The sequence below is a fragment of the Chiloscyllium plagiosum genome, chromosome 5 (genome assembly GCF_004010195.1).
Source record: "Chiloscyllium plagiosum isolate BGI_BamShark_2017 chromosome 5, ASM401019v2, whole genome shotgun sequence".
Taxonomy (NCBI): domain Eukaryota; kingdom Metazoa; phylum Chordata; class Chondrichthyes; order Orectolobiformes; family Hemiscylliidae; genus Chiloscyllium; species Chiloscyllium plagiosum.
In genome coordinates this window covers 13,839,398-13,852,366 of record NC_057714.1, presented here as the reverse complement: position 1 = coordinate 13,852,366, position 12,969 = coordinate 13,839,398, and the positions used below count along the sequence as shown (strand labels likewise).

Below are 12,969 nucleotides of genomic sequence, written 5' to 3'. Positions count from 1 at the left end.
GTGGGGGAGGGGATGAAGGTGATAGGTCAGGGAGAAGAGGGTGTAGTGGATAGGTGGAAAAGGAGATAGGCAGGTAGGACAATTCCGGACAAGTCATGGGGACAGTGCTGAGCTGGAAGTTTGGAACTAGGGTGAGGTGGGGTAGGGGAAATGAGGAAACTGTTAACATCCACATTGATGCCCTGGGGTTGAAGTGTTCCGAGGCAGAAGATGAGGCGTTCTTCCTCCTGGCAACTGGTGGTGAGGGAGCGGCGGTGAAAGAGGCCCAGGACCTCCATGTCCTCGGCAGAGTGGGAGGGGGAGTTGAAATGTTGGGCCACGGGGCGGTGTGGTTGATTGGTGCGGGTGTCCCGGAGATGTTCCCTAAAGCGCTCTGCTAGGAGGCGCCCAGTCTCCCCAATGTAGAGGAGACCGTATCGGGACCAACGGATACAATAAAGTTTTAGACCCTATGTATATGTTAATAACATGGCTAATACCAGTTTCAGATCCCCTCTGTTCTATTAGTCTCCAGTGATGCTTGGCCTGTTCAACTGACAATATCTCAGCGACCATTGTAACTTAGGTAACAGCTATAAGCAAATGATCAGTTTCTAAAATGTATTGAACTGTTACAGTGGTGTCAGGAGGAATATGAATGCAGCAGCCCCACTTATCCACAGCATTCCAATTACACCCCAGTTCAATTATATCTGCATCATCCCTATGGGGAGTAAAGGGTAACTTTATTCTTTCCTCAAAAAGTAAACACTGAGCATGTTCATGAGGAGCTTTGTTATATCAGACATCAGATCACAGCACCCCTACTGTATGGAAGCAGGCCTTCTGATTGGCTGGGCTGGAAAATGTTGAAAGAGCTTTACATGACAAATGCAGCAAAAATGAGAAACACCCAAAGCCTGCAGACAGATAGCATCTCTCTCTCTCTCTTCCTACATACGGGAAAAAGATAGAAATCCTTGAAAACTTTAAAAAATCTGATTTGTATGAAAGCGAGTTCAGGAGATCAACCATTGGAATGAAAGATGACTGTCACTGTATATAGGCTAGAGTATCTCATCATCATTGCAAAAGTTTAAAGGATACTGTGAGACAAAAATAACATTGAGGACTTAAATCTTTATATCTTCAGAATTTTGTTTGTCGTCTACAAATTAATTTTTACATATTAGTAGATGAGTTAAACCATTTATCTTTTCTCTGTCTTAATTGCGATTGAATGAGTGTATGTGTATTTTATGTTTTTGAAGGAGTCTCAATGAAGTTGTATAAATTAGAAATCCTTTCTTCTCTTTTGTTGTGTAACAAGAAATAGAATGGTCCTTTGAATCAAGGATTGATCAGGTGAACTTAAACCTTTTATTTGACGAAATCTTTCTCTGAAGATTTCTAGGTTTTACTGTCTTTTTCCTTAAATGGAGAGAAAGAGAGAGAGAGAGGTGCTATCTGGCTTTAGATGTGTTTCACTTTCTGCTGCTTTTGAAACTTGCAGTTTTTTTAACACTTTGCAGCTCATCCAATCTGAAGGCTGTTGCTCGGCAGAATTCCTTTGCTCAAAAGCTTCTTGGTGCAGCTCTGTCTCAACTTCTCCCTCTGTTTGCTTTCAAACAGCAACAGCTGTACCACGCAACTTAACAATACATAGACAGTCGATTGTCAAGCTGCAAAAAGCAAATTCCTGTTGTGGAAGTATAATTTCCAATTCAGTTTATTGATCCAAAAAAGTAAAAAGGTATAATCACTTCCAGTGCACCGACTCGACAAAAGGGTGCCCTGGCTATCAACATCCAAACGTTCAGACCTGCTCCTACCAGAGTGAATGTGCATTATCCCAACTGAACACAAGTGGAGGTGATAGCTGCTTTCTATGTGACTATCCCTTCTGAACACGCATGCCTGAAACTCAACCCGACAAATTTCCCACCCAAAAATGCCACATTTGGGAGCTGGAATTCTGATTTTATGGCCTATCCATCATTTACACAAGGACAGAGCGGTTCTCCATTCTTGCAAAACCTAGGCCTACATTTTGGAGAGTTCCAATTAATATCACAGGAATTCCTATGCGTAATTTCATAGGCGGGAGCAGCTTGAAATGGTGGTGCCAAAGCATTCCTTTGTAATTATTACAGTTAACAATCTTTTCAACGGTTTTAGACATGTTGCCAGCTTCACATTAGTCATAGTGTTTCAAATGAATTTATTGTCAGAGGTCTCTCTATTAGTGCTGCCATTTTGGAGATAATTGCTTTCCCTTCCAACAGAAAGATAAAAGTAAGCAGTTATTCCAGTCTATACATGAAGGGATGTCTAGTCATTCTTATAGAAACATCTGATGGCACAGGAGCTACAAGCATCAACAGGGATGTATCATCTGGATTTTCAGAGCATGCCAAATCCCAGATGGATCGAAGTGCACCTGTTATAATACCTCTTTTAATAATGTTGTTCTTCACTGGCAAGGGTAGTTTAACACTCTTGATCTTTTATTTTATTAGATTCGAAGCTGCAGAAGCAATGTCATGATAACATACCACACAGTTTGCACCAAGCAGTTTGGAATTCATTGAATTCAGAGAGTCAGGATGTCAAAATGTTGGTAAACTAAGTTCTGGTATTTTCTTGCCAACAGAAAAATATTCTAATGTGCTCACAATCATTAGTTATCAGTGCATTAAACAAAGAATGAGGTCCAGAAAGTATAAATTCCAATAGCTACTGTGATGAATTTATTTCCCGCCTCAGGTAACTGACTGTGTGGAGTTTGCACATTCTCCCCGTGTCTGCGTGGGTTTCCTCCGGGTGCTCCGGTTACCTCCCACAGTCCAAAAATGTTCAGGTTAGGTGAATTGGCCATTCTAAATTGCCCGTAGTGTTAGGTGAAGGGGTAAATGTACGGAAATGGGTCTGGGTGGGTTGTGCTTCAGCAGGTCAGTGTGGACTTGTTGGGCTGAAAGGTCTGTTTCCACACTGTAAGTAATCTAATCTTACTGTAAGAATTCCCTTTTAGTTGAATGAGTTTGTGATACACAAGTCAACCTTCAGTGATCACTGTACAGATGGTTGCAAGGAGTCTAAATTTGACTGCTCCAAAATATTAGTTATACTTAATAGTTGCAGTTGAGGTTGAACTTGCTGCAATGTTTTTAATAATACTGTTTGGAAGTTGCTTAATAGGTAACTAACAATGAAACTCTAAGAAAATGCATGTTGATGAAAGGGATAGAGGGAGAAAGAGAGATAGATTCCACATTAGGCAGGGCTACTATTAACAGTGCAGTGAAAGGAAACTAAACTGTACAGCTTCTCATAGTTGGGGCTCAGGGAAGCCCGAGGAACTGTGAAGAACTCAGAAGAACCTTACACAAGTAATAGTTAGACAACAGATCGACATAAGTGGTTTGTATTTTTGGAGATCAGGCTTTATTTATTGAGGATTCAGTTAAATGTTAGTTCTTCTGGAAAACTTAAAAGAAATGTGCACAATTTCCTCTTTATTTTTGTTCATTCATGAGATGTGGAATGTCCCTAGCTAGGAAAACATTTATTGACCATCTTTAATTGTGCAGAAAACAGTTAAAGAGTCAATCTGAACTGGGAAGCTCTGGATTAGAAGTCAAATATCAGCCAGACAAGGTAGGGATTGTAGAATATTTTCCCCTAATGGAAATTAATAAACCATATAGTTTATTATAAACATTGACAGGTGTTACATGGTTGCCATTAGTCTAGTCTTTATTTATTTGCAGATTTCATTTTATTGTTGGATTCTGACTTCACCATCAATTATAATGGGATTCAAGCCTTTGTCCCCAGAACTTTAACCTGAGAATCTGGGTTGCAAGTTCAACATATTATCCCTGTACCATCATATTGCCTTAATAGGTCAGTACAGCAGAGAGTGGTGTTAACAACTTACAAGCAAGATGTACTTTGTGCGATTGAGCCATATTGTAGCTCAGAAAACAAACCCGGGAACTGTACATGCTCGGTACAGCTCACACTTTGTGAAATGCTGGGATTGTGCCCATGGCGAAGCACTAGAGTGTAATTTCCAATGAATCCATGGGAAAGTAGACTCAGCAAAGGAAGGGAAACCACCAGAATGTGAGAAGTCATTGAGGCAGTTCATAATGCAATGGTGTTTGAGCAAGTTTCAAAGCCACGGCATGTAAAGTGAAAAATCAAAATCCATTGTGAGGTTTTAGTGAGGTTTGATGATCAACAGTGCCAATGACATGTGGGATGAGTGAACGGTCTATGAGATCTGTTTAATTGCATTTGTTACTTGATGAGTTCTGTGCAATATCTAAAGTCACGAGTCTGGCACTATATTTGCCCTTACCATAAGTTAAGGTGTTAGAATATAAGTTATTTATATTTTGCAAATTCTAAGCATTTCTTTTCAAAACTAGCCTTTCCATGTCTGTTTGAGGATGTTTTATTAGTAATACACTGGTTATTCTTTGTTGATGAAAGAAATCTGGCTGAATTATTTTAAGGGCTCAACGTTTAAAACCTGCATAGCTGGTCAGATCATGTCACTGGTTAAATTCAGACTTGCTTTGATTAGTGCAGGAATGGAACTAGAGGACTACAATCAGTGTAACCCTCCAACAGTAACAAGGTAATAAACTCCTGAGGATCAGGTTTTGGCATTAGCCCCGAGATGTTAGTCTGGAGGACTTTGCAGCATTGACAGGGCTGTGTTCATTGTTGTTTCCAGTGTCTAGGTTAATGCTGCACAGCTGGAATAGCTTCATTACTTTTTGGAGACTTTTCAATAATTTGATGCAACTGAGTTGCTTCTGAGGCAATTTCAGAGTCAACAACATTGCTATTGGTCTGGAGCCATACGCAGGCCAGGCCAGGTAAAGGTGGCTGACTTCCTTCCTGAAAGGACATGAGTGAACAAAGAAGGGTTTTATGACAATTGTTCCATTATATTTTAATTCCAAATATTCTTTTAAATTCAAATTCTACCATCCATTCCTGGAGCACTAACTTGATCTGTGGATTAGTCACCCAGTGATAATGCTACTATGTCATCAGCTCCCCCTTTTCAAAAGGTGAAGCTTACAAAAAAAATGTCTATTTTTAATGGCTTGTTGTCACCATGGATTTATTAGCTCCATATAGTCATTGAATGGGCATGGAAATGCCATAGTTAAGTATGAACAGTTATCAGAGGCCATGGGGGATTGAGCAGAAGGGCATAGTTTGTCATGGGAGTCAATGGATGGGCATGAGGTGGCATGAATTGGGCATGGGCATGTATGACAGGTGATAGAGTGAGACGAGTAGGGACTGAGGGCCTTAATGTTTTCATTATAACTGGAATAAAGTACCACTATACTAGGCCTTTTAAATAGCTCGACTCAGCACCTGGCAACTTGGGTGGCTACCCCGTCCTCACAGTGAAAATCAGATCTTAGCAGGCACTTTAACCTGAACCAGATGGGCTGATCTTGGAAATTTCCCAACTTATATCACCCACCTCAAAAGCAGAAATCCAACCCCTTCTGAAAGAAGACCTGGACAAGATTTGTGAGTCAAAGGTTGGCAACCACTACCTTATATATTCATCTCAATTACAACTGTTTGAATTTTTGTTGGAAGAATTACCTAACTACACAGATTTTATTGTTAAAAGCTTTCAGATGCTACATCTCTTATTTTAGAACATAGGACATAGAACATTACAGCGTAGTACAGGCTCTTCGGCCCTTGATGTTATGAGGACCTGTTGAACCAATCTGAAGCCCATCTAACCTATACTATTCCATTTTCATCCATATAGACTATCCACTGACCATTTAAATGCCCTTAAACACCAATGTTTTAAATGTGAATCATACACATTAACAGCTGTCTTCAACAATTCAACTCATTTCAATTCATTGCAATTTTTTTAATATGCCTAGCCAGGTAATGAAATTAACAGAAAGGTGTTACTGCTAACCAGTCACTAAATGGATAAAATTATTGAATTAATTCAAAAATCAACATTCAAAATTAAAAATGACCAGTTAATCCAATTAAATATCCAAATGTTTTCAGCTAAACAAAAAAAAATCACTGAACAGATATGTCAACAATCATTGTTCATTTTCATTTCTTCTGAGCCTAGTCAAGCCAGCTAGTATATTATTTTCATATCAGGACATTAGATAGATGGACAGTATATTTTGCTTTGTAAGTTGGAAAGTGGCCAAGAACCTTTCTGCTGCAATCAGTATTTTAATCCCAGGTCTTGTTATTTGAACTCTTGTTATGGAACCTATTTTCCATTGACCACTGGGGTGGCACGGTGGCTCAGTGGTTAGCACTGCTGCCTCACAGTACCAGGGATCCCGGTTCAATTCCTGCCTTGGACAACTGTCTGTGTGGAGTTGGTACATTCTCCCCATATCTGTGGGGTTTCCTCTGGGTGCTCCGGTTTCCTCCCACAATCCAAAGATGTGCAGGTTAGGTGAATTGGCCATGCCAAATTGTCCGTAGTGTTAGGTGTAGGGGAATGGGTCTGGGTGGGTTGCTCTTTGGAGGGTTGGTGTGGACTTGTTGGGCCAAAGGCCTGTCCCCCACACTGTAGGGAATCTAATCTAATCCTATTTGTGACCAGCGAAGCAATTGAGGATCCTTTCTTGGATAACTAAAACTGAGAATTTTGATACCCAGCAGATAATGTACAATTCCGTGAATATGATGTAGCTTATGCCTCAATACATGGCCGTCTTCTGTTCTGAGTCTAAATAGATAATTAGGCCATAGGAAACATTAGGTTAAATCACACTAAAAGTTCTCAAGGTAAACTGCAAACAGGATTTAAAACAAGAGTGCCAAAAGACAGATTGGTTTCAGAAAGTGGCTTTGGTATTTTACTGTGGATATGTGATTGCTTATACATTTTGTAAGTCAGAAAATATACGGATGAAGAGACCCACTCCAGTGAAAGACATTGAACAGTGTGATTGAAGGGACCAGCAGATTTAAATAAATAATTTCATACAAGAGAGGTAAGTGATGGAAGACAAATCCGTGATAAAATGTAGTCGTGGCTCTTGTGGCACAGTTGTAGTGTTGCTATCTCTGGTCCAAGGGTTCCAAGTTTGAGATTTACTTGCTCTGGAGGTGTGTAGTAATATCTCTGAACAGATGGAGGAGAAAATTATCTGGAGAAAAAGCCAGTCGATTTCAACTTCTTAATAAATAAAGGACTACTTGAGACAATGATCATTATATCTTTTATATTAATTACATAAGATATTTGTGGCAGAGGAAGATAAAAAAAAATGGCATAGACACAATGAGTTAGGTGGCCTCCCTCTGTGCTTTGAGTTTTTCTGCTATAATGGTTTTGGGAATGCATAATTTCCTCAGCAGTTAGCTCATTAAAACTACATGAATTGTTGGCCTGACTGCTGTAATCACAGAATTATCACAACTCTCCTTAGCAGAAAGCATGGCAAGGGTGTTCTGTTGTTCTCAAAGATGATCTTCATGAGTTCTCAGGTATAAAAACCTTTCACCACGTATTACGTTGGCGCAGGTGTCCGGAATTCACTGGCGCATCATTTCAATTGTAATTGCATTGAAACATCCAGTCTGCTGCTGACTTTCTGTTTTCTCAACAAGTATTAATTTGTTTTTCAGTGTATTAGTATTGGTTTAAGGATTCAGAAAAGGTCTACGGGATTGAAAGGATACACAAAAAGCCTCACCGAGTATAAGCACATTTAATCATGAAACGAGGGTCTTTTATCATGTTTGATGTGTTGTTGATTGTCTTTGGAGTGGGATTCAATGGTTATTAGTTTAATACAATTCAGCTTGTCTGCACTTTCAGATGTTAAGTAAAAAAGGAGCGTGACTGATACTTTACTGGAGCTCAGAGAAACATAAAGCATTCCGCAAGCAGCATTCAGGGTGGATAGTGCAGAGTCACGATGACAGGCTGTACTGATTAAGACAAGGCTATAAACTTCAAACAAGGGGAGGGTGGTGTGGCAAATCAAGAGAGCAGACCAGATCTGACCTCCTGACACTCTTCCCTCTTTCCCCAACACTACTAAGTCTGGGAAAGGGCCCCTTGAAGTTTGTACGACAGCTGTCCTTATGTGTCCTTTCCCATTACATGTGAAGGTTTCTGTGCTTTTTCTCTCAGCTGCTTTCTGCATGTGAAGATAGCTTATGTTTCAGAAGAAATGCATCAATTTCATCCAGAGCAATTTGAAATGTTAAACAGTGTTCCATTATTCTGATGTGAGGAGCTACTCTGGTCCATTGATTAACAGCTAAAATGGTCAGTGAATGATATGAACCTCATACAAGATTACTGAATCCAGTGTTTATTTTAACTATTCCCCAGCTTAAGCTTGAATGGTCTTAGAGATTGTATTTTTTGGAAAATCATCTGAAAGTGCTATATTTAAAACAAATAACATAATTATTATTTTAAATATAATATCGCTAACTTTGCTAAAAAGAGCACAATAAATTCTTTTCATCAAACTCAATCAGCCTGCAGAGTAAAAAAGGGGTATTGTTTTCAAAAATGATGGCCGTGCTTTGAAAATAATTATGATTATTGTATGTTTTTATGTTAAATGTCCTGAAGTAATGGACTGGACTAACCAGGGGGCCTGTAGTTCCTCCAAAACTTCTGATGATCCATTAGTTGGGTTCCATCATGTTATTTTCTTCAGTCAACCTGACTGCAACTGATTCTGCAAGCCATCACTGAAAGAGTGGTCCATTATTTGCCTGGTTGCAAATATTTATGTTTATGTTCACCATTTCCATAATTCTTCAATATGATGGATTTTAAAAGCTGTTTCTTGATTCAATAATATAATTTCTATCAGCAATATTTTGCTGTTAAATTTAAGGCACTATCTCAAAATATTTCTTTCAAACGTTGATGAGATACATTTTTGTTGAAGAATCGGTTAATGAACACAAACCAATAGAGTGTCTGTTAAAGACGATTGGCAGATTTCCAAGCATGAAAATGTGTTGCTGGAAAAGCGCAGCAGGTCAGGCAGCATCCAAGGAACAGGAGAATCGACGTTTCGGGCATGAGCCCTTCTTCAGGAATGAGGAGAGTGTGCCAAGCAGGCTAAGATAAAAGGTAGGGGGAGGGACTTGGGGGAGGGGTGTTGGAAATGCGATAGGTGGAGGGAGGCCAAGGTGAGGGTGATAGGCCGGAATGGGGTGAGGGCGGAGAGGTCAGGAAGAAGATTGCAGGTTAAGAAGGCGGTGCTGAGTTCGAGGGATTTGACTGAGACAAGGTGGGGGGGAGGGGAAATGAGGAAACTGGAGAAATCTGAGTTCATCCCTTGTGGTTGGAGGGTTTCTAGGCAGAAGATGAGACGCTCTTCCTCCAGGCGTCGTGTTGCTATGGTCTGGCGATGGAGGAGTCCAAGGACCTGCATGTCCTTGGTGGAGTGGGAGGGGGAGTTGAAGTGTTGAGCCACAGGTGGTTGGATTGGTTGGTCTGGGTGTCCCAGATCTGGTCAGATCTGGTCTGCTCTCTTGATTTCCAACGCCCCTCCCCAAGTCCCTCCTCCCTACCTTTTATCTTAGCCTGCTTGGCACACTCTCCTCATTCCTGAAGAAGGGCTCATGCCCAAAACGTTGATTTTCCTGTTCCTTGGATGCTGCCTGACCTGCTGCGCTTTTCCAGCAACACATTTTCAGCTCCGATCTCCAGCATCTGCAGTCCTCACTTTCTCTTAGAAGATTTCCAAGCATCTAAATTTGAACTTTAACAGTTTGAGTGTTGAATTTTCCATTCATCCATGTGAAGTAGATTAGCAAAATGTCACTTCAAAATGTATTTCAGTAAGCAGTGAATGGAGGGCCTTAGGGTTAGTATTCAAGAAATGTGTGCTGGGTGCAGCCCAAAAGATTGAAGTAGTCACAAAGAGCACAACATAGAGCCACCAAATAGGTTAACTTGAGGTCGACTGCTAGGTCAAGCTCAGAGAAAACTACAAGATGAGAAAAGTGAAGCAAGCAAAGTAGTGCTATTTCTACAATGTCTGTCATGGTACACTTATGTCTATCATTTTGAAATTTTAAAATCATGCATTTCTTCACACAGCTTGTGAGGTTTGAATGAATAGAAGTCAATTCGAAAAAAATTTTGAATGTCAAACTCAATAGTCCTGGGTTTTTCAAAGGCCAGGTAAGCATTCTTGCAGCATACCTGGGAGTTGTGTACCAGGATCCTGTGCAATCCTGATTTTCAATATAGGAGACTCTGAGAGAATTGCCTGGGAGATTGAAAATTTCACTGAGCAAATCCTCTGCTCCTGGAATCCTCCAGAATTAACCATTCTAATATGAGAATTTGAAAGATTCTGCTGCATTTTAGTGAGTAGTTACTCAGGAAAAATTAATCTATGATAAACTGGGCCTAACTCTGAGTAACTATTAAAATGACTCCCATACTTAGCATATCCTCCACCAATTACATCTCCCACAGTTCCTACACATCCCCTGACTTTGAGATGACAACCCTCTTGTCATTGCAGCTGACCCCTACCTGGCCACTAGAACCTGTCAACATCTTCTGTCCCTTCGACCTGACATCCCGTTCTCCACACAGGAGCTGACATGCCCACTCTATCCCTCATAGTCCCTCTCCACTTCTGGGACATGCTACAGGATCACACCTTCACTGTCAATGGAAGAGACACTCCTGCAACTACCTTCCCTCCCACCCAACCTTGCTATCGTCCATGACAACTTGCCTCTTTGCTTGTAAATCACCGCTGATGCCCCTCCTCATCTGACCTCACATCGCCCTTGCTGTTGTCAGACCTGCCATGGACTACCCAGAACCCCTTTCTGCCCACGATCCAATGTCCTCCCACCTCACCCAGCACCCAGCACAATGCTGTCCGTCATTGTCAAATGCAACATGACCAGCCACTCCATCATTCCCTCCAGCCCACTGCCCACACCCTGACTCTCCAGAAGCAGACAGCAGCCCCCACTCCAGGCTGAAAAATCCTGATATCTACCACCTAGCCTTGGCCTACCCTAAGCACTCTATTGCACCAGCCCTTTTCCCAGACACGCAACTTCCCTAGCACTCTGGTATTACATCCTTATTCACCTGTTGTCATTCTTACTCGTCATAAACCATTCACACCTGACATCAGGTCTTGCCAGCATCCTAACATCACACTTATCTTGCCTGCTTACTCTTTCACAGGATCTATCAGCATTTATTCCAGGTCCCTAATCGTCCTTGAGAAGGTGGTGGTGAGCCGTTTTCTTGAACTGCTGCAGTCCACTTGCTGTGGATTGACCTGCGTTACCATTAGGGAGGGAATTCCAGGGTTTTGGCCCAATGGCAGTGAAGGAACACCAATACATTTCCAAGTCAGGATAGTGGGTGACTTGGAGGGGAACTTGAAGGTGATGGTGTTCCCATATATCTGCTGCCCTTGTCATTCTGGATAGAAGTGGTTGTGGGTTTGGAACGTATTGTCAGAGGATCTTTGGTGAATTTCTACAGCAAATCTTATAGATAGTACACATTGAGGCTACTGAGCATCCACGGTGGTGGGAGTTGACGCTTGTGGATATACTGCCGATCAAGCAGGCTGCTTTATCCTGGATGGTGTCAAGTTTCTTGAATTTTGTTTGAGGTGCACTCATCCAGGCAAGTGTGGAGTATTTCATCAGGCTTTGGGGAGTCAGGAGGTGAGTTACTCGCTGCAGTATTCCTAGCCTCTGACCTGCTCTTGAAGCCACTGTATTTATGTGGTGAGTTCAGATGAGGTTCTGGTCAACGATAGCCCGAGGATTTTGATAGTTGGGGGATTCACTGATGGCAACACGATTGAATGCAAATGGAATTTGGTTAGATTGTCTCTTGTTGGTGATGGTCATAGCCTACCATTTGTGTGGCACGAATACTTACCTCTTGTCAGCTCAAACCTAGATATTGTCCAGATCTTGTTGCATTTAGACATGAACTGCTTCAGAGTTGCGAATGGTGCTGAACATTGTGCAATCATCAGCAAATATCCCTGCTTCTGACCTTATGATGAAGAGAAGGTCATTGATGAAGTAGCTGAAGATGGTTGGGCTTAGGACACTACCCTGAGGAACTCCTGGAGCTGAGATGACTGACCTCCAACAATCATGACTATCTTCCTATGTGTCAGGTATGACTCCAACCACGAGGGCTTCTTGATGCAACATTCGGTTGGATGCAGCCTTGATGTCAAAGGCTGTCACTCTCACCTCATCTCTGGAATTCAGCTCTTTTTTCCATGTTTGAACCAAGGCTGTAATGAGGTCAGGAGCTCATTCTCATCCCTGACAGGACATATCCAAGGATGGGAATGGTGATATCTGGGATATTGTCTGTAAAGTATGATTCCATAAGAATGACTATGTCAGGGTGTCGCTTGACTAATCTGTGAGACAGCTCTCCCAATTTTGGCACTAGCCCCGCTATGTTAGTGAGGAGGACTTTGCAGGGTTAACAGGGTTGTTTCTGCTGCTATCTTTTCCGTTGCCTAGCTCGATGCCAGATGATCTGTCTGGTTTCATTTCTGTGAGACTTTGTAGCGATTGGTACAACTGGCTGGCTAGGTGATTTTAGAGCTGAAAATGTGTTGCTGGAACAGCGCAGCAGGTCAGGCAGCATCTAGGGAACAGGAGAATCGACGTTTCGGGCATAAGCCCTTCTTCAGGAATGAGGAAAGTGTGTCCAGCAGGCTAAGATAAAAGGTAGGGAGGAGGGACGTTGGAAATGCGATAGGTGGAAAGAGGTCAAGGTGAGGGTGATAGGTCAGAGTGGGGTGGGGCGGAGAGGTCAGGAAGAAGATTGCAGGTTAGGAAGGCGGTGCTGAGTTCGATGGATTTGACTGAGACAAGGTGGGGGGAGGGAAAATGACGAAACTGGTGAAATCCGAGTTCATCCCTTGTGGTTGGAGGGTTCCT

The 12,969-nt window shown here is 41.8% G+C and overlaps 1 long non-coding RNA gene across 1 annotated transcript in view; it reads left to right on the top strand.

The window, feature by feature from the left end:
- Positions 1-298: 298 nt before the first annotated feature.
- The window catches only part of LOC122550265, a 16,052-nt gene continuing 3,381 nt past the window's right edge, over positions 299-12,969 (top strand). The window contains exons 1-2 of the long non-coding RNA XR_006311776.1: positions 299-439; positions 10,379-10,381. This is a non-coding gene — a long non-coding RNA (uncharacterized LOC122550265). The remainder of the gene's footprint in view (positions 440-10,378; positions 10,382-12,969) is intronic.